The sequence below is a fragment of the Sapajus apella genome, unplaced genomic scaffold (genome assembly GCF_009761245.1).
Source record: "Sapajus apella isolate SASKATOON/1434 unplaced genomic scaffold, GSC_monkey_1.0 scaffold15, whole genome shotgun sequence".
In the NCBI taxonomy this organism is placed as follows: Eukaryota; Metazoa; Chordata; class Mammalia; order Primates; family Cebidae; genus Sapajus; species Sapajus apella.
The window spans coordinates 9,196,239-9,205,957 of NW_022436955.1; positions in this window are offsets into that span (position 1 = coordinate 9,196,239).

Genomic DNA, 9,719 nt, shown 5'->3' on the forward strand with positions numbered 1-9,719 from the left:
CAAATTTCTAAGCTGATATAGCAGTGACTATTCTATTTTTTCTCTTCCTGTATAAATACTGGTAATTTATATTTTTCTGGGAAGTCATACATCTCCTCTAAGTTTTCAAATCAATTCCATAAAGTTGTATGCATGATTCCCTTAATTCTTTTAGTCTTCATTCTGTCTATAGTGTATTGTATAGTATATAGTGTATAGTATATTGCATCTCTCCCTCTCTTCTCTCTCTCTTCCTCTTCCCTCTAAAGCTCCTAATTTGTCTATTTTATTGGTCTTTTCAAGGAAAAAATTCTTGGATTTCATTGTCATTGCTATCTTCAACATTTTATTAACTATAGACATTATTAAATTCTCTTTCTTTTGGTTTATTTTGCTTCATTATATTCTTATTATTTTATTTTATTTTGAGATGGAATCTCGCTTTGTCACCCAGCTGGAGTGCAATGGTGTGGTCTCAGCTCACTGTAACTCTGCCTCCTGGGTTCAAGTGATTTGCTTGCCTCAGCCTCCAGAGTGGTTGGGATTACAGGTACCCATCATCATATCTGGCTAACTTTTGTATTTTTGAAGAGACAAGGTTTTACCATGTTGGCCAGGCTGGTCTTGAACTCTTGATCTCAGGTGATCCATCTGCCTCTGCCTCCCAAAGTGCTGGGATTACAGGCGTGAGCCACTGCACCTGGCCTATTTTCTCATTTATTAAGGTGAATAGTACTTTTCTTCATTTTTCCTTGTCCCATAACTCTGAAATCAATACCTTTTTTAATCTCTGGATTTTCCCTGAATTCAGCTGTTAGTTAACTTCCATAAATTTTGCTATCCGAGTGTTACTTCTTCATTGCTTCCTAAATTTATAATTCAGCTATTTAAGAATATGTTTCCTGATTTTCATCAAGTAATTTTGATTTTTTGCTTTCTCTTTGTAATGATTCTAATGTATTGCATTATGACTAGGGAATATGACCTATATCATTTCTTTGATTTACATTTTATTAAATTTTTTGAGGTCAAGCACAAAATTTCATACATTGTTCATGGTGATAAATTGGCAAAGTGATGGAGAACAATTTGTCAATATCTAATAATGCTGTATACGTACATATTTTATGACACAGCTACTCCACTTACAGATTTATGTGGAAGTCATCCATATATGTATATATACACACACACAAATACATATATACATGCTCAAAAGTGTTACAAGTATATATAAACAGAAAGTGTACATAAATGTGTGTACATTTATGTATGTGTATACCTACATACATATATGTTTGTAAAATTGCAATTTCAAAAAATTAGAATCAACCTAATCAACCTACAAGTAAGGTGTCTTCCTTATAATGGGATTGAGTAAATAAACTGTGGGCAACTCACACAGTGGATTGCTATGCAGCAATTAAGTGAATTACTATGTATATCAAGAAAGATAAATCTCTGTAATATGAAATACAAACAGTAAGGTGTAAAATGATATGCACAGCATGGAAGCATTTATTTACATTTTAAATGTTCACAACAGTTCTTCATATTATTTGTGATACATCCATATGTATACAAATGGAAAAACTCACAAAAAGTTACATATCCACTTCCAGGTATTGGTCACCTCTGGGGAGGGATAGAGAGGCAAAGGAATATTGTGGTAGGGTTTTTGCCATACTGTGTTGTTTATTTCTTAAAAGAAAATTGAAGCAAATGTGGCAAAACAATAACATCTGTTTAATCTGGGAGGAATGTACCAAGGTATCTGCTTATTGCTGGCTCCCTCTCTTGCTTTATTAGCCAGAAAAGTTATTTGGCTTTTTCTCCACCGTTTCCTCCATGTGAATCCCAGGGATATGGATAATACTGAGTTAAATGATAAGTTCAGAAACAAAGTTGAAGTCAAGTCATACCAGATCCAACTGAAAGACATGTCTCTCTTTTTAGCCTAGAAAATAAAAATCTTGATAAGACATGGATACTCTAAGTAATTCCTGGTATTTTTCTTTATGGAAGGAGGTATACTACTTCTATGTGACTAGGGGGCGAATGCAAAAATAGTGGCTTGGAACTGGGAAGAGGCAGATTCTAGCCCAAGTCATGGGAGATCAACCCAGCAGCCTCAGTGGTCTAGAATTGCAATAGCGGGCTCCAGGAGAAAATGATCTGCTTGTCAGATGTTCAAACAGAGGCAAAAGTACTATTTTTATGGCATGTTTAGTAAGGATTCTAGTGATACCATTAATGGATGTTAATGGGTATCATTTATTAAAGGCTTATTATATGTTTAAAACACTATATATTTATTAATTTATTCAGTTTCCATGATAACATATGGTTGTGACTGTTTGAAAATGTTATGATGCTTGCAAAGCACCTACCACAGTATCTGGGACCCGATTATCTCTCAGGGAATTGGGTAGCTAATCATTTTATTAACTGCTTTGTTAGGTTCCCACTTCTTGCAAAAAATATTGCTAATCAACTGAAAGGTTAATGCCCATAGAATAGACACAGAGTTATAACACATTTGTACTCACAGTCTTTTATTTAATCCAGGTAAATCCTGCAAGAGACAAAAGTAAAATAAAGCACTCCCATGTGAATAAAACACTATTCACAAGAGCAAAGAGAAAGAATCAACCTGAATGTCCATCAATAGATGAATGGATAAAAAAAAAACGTGATATATATACAAAATGGGATCCTATATGGCTAAAAAGAAGAATGAAATCCTTTGTAAAGACACATGCACATGTATGTTTATTGCAGCACTATTTACAATAGCAAAGACTTGGAAATAACCCAAATACCCATCAATGATAGACTGGATAAAGAAAATGTGGCACATACATACCATGGAATACTATGCAGCCATAAAACAGAATGAGTTCATGTTGTCCTTTGCAGGGTCATGGATGGAGCTGGAAGCCATCATTCTCAACAAACTAACACAGGAACATAAAACCAAACACGACGTGTTCTCACTCATAAGCAAGAGTTGAGCATTGAGAACACATGGACACAGGGAGGGGAACATCACACACTGGGGCCTGTCGGCGGATGGGGGACAAGAAGTGGGACATCATTAGGACAAATACCTAATGCATGCAGGGCTTAAAACCTAGATGACAGGTTGACAGGTACAGCAATCCGCCATGGCACATATATACCTATGTAACCTACACGTTCTGTACATGTATCCCAGAATTTAAAGTAAAGAAAAAAAGTAATGAAATCAAGTCATTTGTAGCAGCATGAATGGAACTAGAGGTTGTTATCTTAAGTGAAATAAGCCAGGCACACCCATGTAAAAATATTGCATGTTCTCATTTATATTTGGGAGCTACAAAGTCTGATCACATGGAGGGAGTAGAAAGATAAATAACATAGACTAGAAAGGGTGATGAGGGTGAGGAGAGAGGATGAAGAGAAGTGAGTTAAAGGGTACAAACATACAGTAAGATAGAAGGAATAAATTCCATGTTTGATAGCAGAGTAGAATGACTACACTTAATAAAAATGGATTATACTTGGGTGAAGAACACTGTGAATACCCTGACTTCATTACTACACATTTGACTCATGTAACAAAATTTCACATGCAATCTATAAATTTGTGCAAACGAAAAGGGGAAAAAAATAAAAGTGAGAGGCTGGGTGCAGTGGCTCATGCCTGTAATCCCAGCACTTTGGGAGGTTTAGGCAGGTGGATCATGAAGTCGGGAGTTCATGACCAGCCTGGACAACATGGTGAAACCCCGTCTCTACTAAAAATACAAAAATTAGCCTGGTGTGGTGGCAGGTGCCTATAATCTCAGCTACTTGGGAGGCTGAGGCAGGAGAATCACTTGAATCTGGGAGGCAGACGTAGCAGTGAGCCGAGACTGCACGATTGCCCTCCAGCCTGGGCGACCAGAGCAAAACTCTGTCTCAAAAAATAAAAAATAAAATAATATAAAATGGAGAATGGAATGTAAGTGATCAGACTAAGTTCATACAACAAGTGAATGGTAAAGGAAAATCTGGATGTTGGAGAAAAGGCCCTAAACTTAGAAACATGTAAGCTTGAACTAGAAGTATCTCGTCTTTTTCCAGGGGCTTTGTGTCCCAGTAATAGCATCTTGGTGTCTTGAGCTTTGGTCTACCTGTCCTAGGTCCTCTTTGTCTCCAAATTGTCAGATTCTTGGTTCCCTTATGGGGTTAATGCAGGTGAGTTCTCAGAAAGTAGGTGACCCAAACACGTACCAGGGAGACAGGAGTTCCTTCCTTATCTGGAAACTTGTTCAACACGCCTTCTGTTGTGTTAACTCTCAGGGCTGTTTGCAGATTGCATCCCATGTGGCTGCCTCTTCGTAATGACAGACACGGGGAGCTTTTCAAATCCTGGGGATGATCTGAGTGGATAATGTCAGCTGATTATGAATTTCTGGTGTGTGGCCTACAGCTATTGGTAATGAATGAGGCTGCTACGCAAGGGGACTTTTGATCAAGAGCACATTTCTGCATAATGAGAAGTAAAGTAGTGCAGATTAATGGTGTCAGCCTTTTAATGGGACCTGGGGAAATGGCTGGGTGAAGGATCCTTTTTCCTGAGAGCAGCTCAGTCTTCTGCCTCTCGGACTTACATCAAGGGGAGCCCAAGGGGAGTCACTGAAAGGTCATTGAGTCTCTCATTGACAGGTGTTGGCACAAGAGTTTCCTAGTTGTTCTCACCTCCTCTTTGTTGCTGACCTTTTCCCCATTGAATGTGACATTCAAAGCAAGAGACATGGAAAACTCTTCAGGGCCAGGGACATTGAAAGCACCATCATTAAATAACTTACAAAGGGAATGTATTGTCATTAGATAGTTTTGGGCTTTGCTTAAGACATTTGAATGGTGGCCCATCTTTGTGTTAGGCTGCCAGTAGCACACCTGACCTGTCCTCTACCTGAGTTTTGTCCCCTTAGCCCAACCTAGACGAGAAAGACTAGTCAGTATTTATACAAATAGATCATTTGTAAATAGTAGGTCAGAGTCAAGGTCAAGGCATTCCATGAGGTTTCAGCTATTGCTAGTAATACCAGGTAGCATTTATTGAGCATCTATACGACACTTATCAGATGCACATATTTTGCACTTATCATTCCAGTTAATAATCTCCCTATGGTATAGGTATTAGTATTCCCATTTTATGGATGATTACCTTGAAGTTCTGGGAGTTTTGCTGCGTTTCCTGGAATTACATAGCTAGCAACAGTAGCAGTAGTAAAAATCATGATCATAACCACCAACATTTATGTAGCTCTCGCTATGATCTGTTCATATTTCTAGGAGCTTTTAATGTATGAGTTTGAGTACTGCATTAATGCAGCAAGATTGGGTATTATATTTTCGCATTGTACAAATAAAGATGTTGAGGCATAGTAAGCTTATGTGACGTGTCCAGAGTCATAGAGTTAGTAAGGTATGGAGGTGTGATTTGAACCACTATGCTTTAGATGCCAGCCTTAAAATGCCAACTTGTTGTCAGAGTGGGACTTTCCCCTGTCCTCACTACTTCCTCGCCTAGCCTCACCTCTGCATTTGAATCACTTGAGACTGTACTTTCATTAAGATCTCCTTAATTGTCAGTGACCCTTGAGCTGAGTTAGGTTTCTTTCTGCTGTGTGTTTGCACATTTTCCTCTTCTTCCCCTGTTTTAACACCCTTCACACTTTCCTGTGATTACTCACATGACATGTTGTCTTCCCTTGTAGATATTAAGCTAGAGAAGGCAGATGCTGGTGCTGGCTGGGCCTTCCCTGCTTAACATCATATTCTCAAGGTCTGTTATGGTGTCCACATAAATAAAGTTAAATTCTGATTGTTACTATATCTCACAAACACTCTTGGACAAAATACTGGCAATTTGGAAGGCGTGGTCTAAGACAAAATATAAACTATTTGTCAAAGCCAAAATTCCTACTGGGCAGCTCCAGGGGGCACCATAAAAAATAGACAACTACATTCTAGAGTTGAAGACACTGAGATCCAACAAGTGATCTGGGGCAGCCAAATGGAGGAGAAAAAGCTCTTCATACTACATGGTATGAAAACAGCAAACAAACTGTGATTCCAAATACAAGCTCTAAATCAAAAGACTGTGTACCTTGACCTGCCATCAAAGTTACTCCTCTTGGCAACCTCATAAAGCATGCTTGGTGGGAAGCAGAAAGTATGATGTATTATTCATGGTAGTTACTGGGTTTTCAAAACTAAGTCATGAAATGAACATTTGCTGATTAAGGAATACAAGCATGACTGAATAAACAAAAGAGTATAATAAAGTCAGATTTGTTTCATGTTCACCTGAGTAAACACTAATGTTTGTCTGCTATGACATGCTGCTATTTCCAATGACCCTTTATGTGCGTATACTGTCTATAGGACAACTCTGTGACCTATGTGGGATGAACATTATTATTTGCATTTTAAAAAGGGAGAAGGGCAGTTCACATAGGTAGAGATTTTTTTTTAATAATGCATTATGTTTGTTGTTGCCGCAGTTGTGTTTCTTGTTATAATCGTTATTATTATCTCACATACACTTTTTTTTTTTTTTTTTTTTTTTGAGGCAGAGACTCACTCTGTCAGCCAGGCTGGAGTGCAGTGGTGTGATCTCAGCTCACTGAAACCTCTGCCTCCTGGGTTTAAGTGATTCTCCTGCCTCAGCTTCCCCAGTAGCTGGGATTACAGGCATATACCACCACACCAGCTAATTTTTGTATTTTTAGTACAGATGGGATTTCACCGTGTTCGGCTGGTCTTGAACTCCTTACCACAAGTGATCTGCCCACCTTGGCCTCCCAATGTGCTGGGGTTACAGGTGTGAGCCACTGCACCCAGCCTTACATATACCTTGAGCGCCTGGTATAAGGACCCAGAGGCCAGGACCTGCTAAAGAGGTGCAAGCTGGATTAGAGAAATAAGCATAGAGTTCAGTTACTGAGACTAGGAACCCACATTGAGAGCAACTCTAGAGTGTCCTAAGATCTTCAGTGCTGACCTAATTTTTGTGGCTTTCAACCTTCTGTGACAGATTTTCCCACTCACAATATCCATGACACTTTATGATGTTTATAAATCCAGTGTCAGTCCCACTGCTCACAACTTGCCTTTGATATAAAAAAATGTTTCATTAGATATGGCTTTGTTTATCCAAACTTTATTCCTCCTTTATATCTTTTTAATGACTTTTAAGCTCAGACTATTAATCTTCTTACCCAAGTTAAACCTTTCCCTCAATGTGTTCTTTTATAGATATTTCCAAACTCTGAAGCTTACATTCTTTACCCTCTGTGGGCTTTTATGGAGACAATAATTAGCTGGAAAGCCTTGTCAGAAATACAAAAGAAAGTGTTCCAGTATTAGGTGGGATTGTGGACTGAAAACCTTCTAGAATATTGTCAACATTGAATGTTGCTGTATCAAACAATTCAATTCACTTTGGGAAAAGCATTGAGTTTCTCTTTGCATTGGCCATGATGTGAGCCCAGGGAATGAGGCATATAGAGTTACCGCAATGCAGAGGACATAGTAATAGAGTAGAACTACAAACAGATGAGCACCATGGTAAAAGTTTGCATAAAGAATTTTGGTGGGGAGTGGGTATGGAGGCTCATGCCTGTAATCCCAGCACTGTGGGAGGTGAAGGCTGGTGGATCACTTGAGCTCAGGAGCTTGAGACCAGCCTGGGCAACATGGTGAAACCCACCCTACCAAAAAAAAAGAAAAATAGCTGGGTGTGGTGGCATACGCCTGTAGTTGCAGATACACAAGGAGAACGGCATTTAAGACCAAAGGAACCACAAGAGTGAAAAACTGGAGATGAATGAAATTGTACATGTGTTGGATTAGGATAACTCTTTCCCTTCTGCTGGTAGTCTGGCTGCTTTCATTTTCTCTAACCCAGAATGTTCTTTCTGAACATTGGGTCTTCTTAACCACTCTTCCCACTGCCTACAAAGTGTCCTCAACCAAACTCTGCTCATTTGGCTGACTGCTACTGATTCCTTTAATTCTCAGCTCAAATGTCACATTCTCAAGTTGGCCTGTCCTGGCATGCTAGACTCCAGTTATTTTATGTATGCTCCTAAAACACTCTTAAAGTCCTCTTGTAACTTTCATCAAACTTGAAGTACTTTCTCATTCTTGCCTTCATCAGTCAAGCATAAACTCATGAGAACTGAGGCTATATTTGTGTTATTCTCTGTGTGTTCTCATGACCTTTCTCAAGACCTGATGCCTGGTGGCCACCCCTCTGTGTACAGCTTCATGCAACGGTGGGCTGAAGCATTTAGTGCATGGTAGGAAGTGATGAGAAAAGAGGAAGGAAAAGTGCTGAGAAAAGAAGGGGATACAACTACAGAGGGCTTTGAACAATGTCTCCCTTAAATAGGATCCCAGGCACCTTTACCATGAAAGCCAAATTAAATGGAAAAGAAACACAAACACAACAGCTTTTCTTCAAGTTTTTTTAAATTGCATTTTAGGTTTTGGGGTACATGTGAAGAGCATGCAAGATTATTGCATAGGTACACACATGGCAGTGTGATTTGCTGCCTTCCTCCCCATCACCTATATCTGGCATTTCTCCCCATGCTATCTCTCCCCAACTCCCCATCCCCCACTGTCCCTCACCTATTTCCCCCCAACAGACCCCAGTGTGTGATGTTCCCCTCCCTGTGTCCATGTGTTCTCATTGTTCGATACCCACCTGTGATTGAGAACATGCGGTGTTTGATTTTCTGTTCTTGTGTCAGTTTGCTAAGAATGATGGTTTCCAGGTTCATCCATGTCCCTGCAAAGGACACAAACTCATCGTTTCTTATGACTGCATAGTTTCTTCAAGTTTTGGACAATAAAAGATCTGTAGTTGAAAATCATGCATACACTGACAGTTATTTTTTATTATTTATTTTATGAGACAGAGTCTCGCTCCATTGCCAGGTGCCAGGCTGGAGTGCAGTGGCGGGATCTTGGCTTGCTGCAAACTCCGCCTCCCTGGTTCAAGCAATTCTCTTGCCTCAGCCTTCTGAGTAGCCAGGATTACAGGCATGCTCCACAACGCCCAGCTAATTTTTGTATTTTTTGTAGAGACAGGGTTTTACCATGTTGGCCAGGATGGTCTTGATCTCTTGACCTCGTGATCCACCCGCCTCGACCTCCTCCCAATGTGCTGGGATTACAGGTGTGAGCCACTGCATCCAGCTAGTTATTTCTTTTTTAAAAAATAATCTCATAAGAAGTAGTGGTAGTAGAAAGTGGTCTCATATAAGTGGCAGCTTCTTAATACTCCCGAAAGCATGGAGCAATTTATCAATGTGAATACCCCAAATCTCAGAAAGGAAAAGTATTTTAAACACTCGAGTTTTATTTGTATCTATGGTACCTGGAAGTGGACATAGTTATATGGATGAAAATAGCTGCTCATTCACAACTGAGGGATGTAGAACCCTGGCTGTGATGGGTTGGGTGGTACATTCATCCACAGAATGAATATTCATGTAGCCCTTATTTACTCAGTGTCATGCCGAGCATTACACAGGACACTATCCTTGATCCAACAGAAGTCATCATCCAACAGAGGAGAAAGACATCCAGTAAATCATTAAACCAGCAATTTACTTGCCACAATGGCAAGGAATGCTAAAAGGAAAGGCACAGGTTTGAGGGGAGCCTTGACCAGAGGTCATGCCCATCAGAAG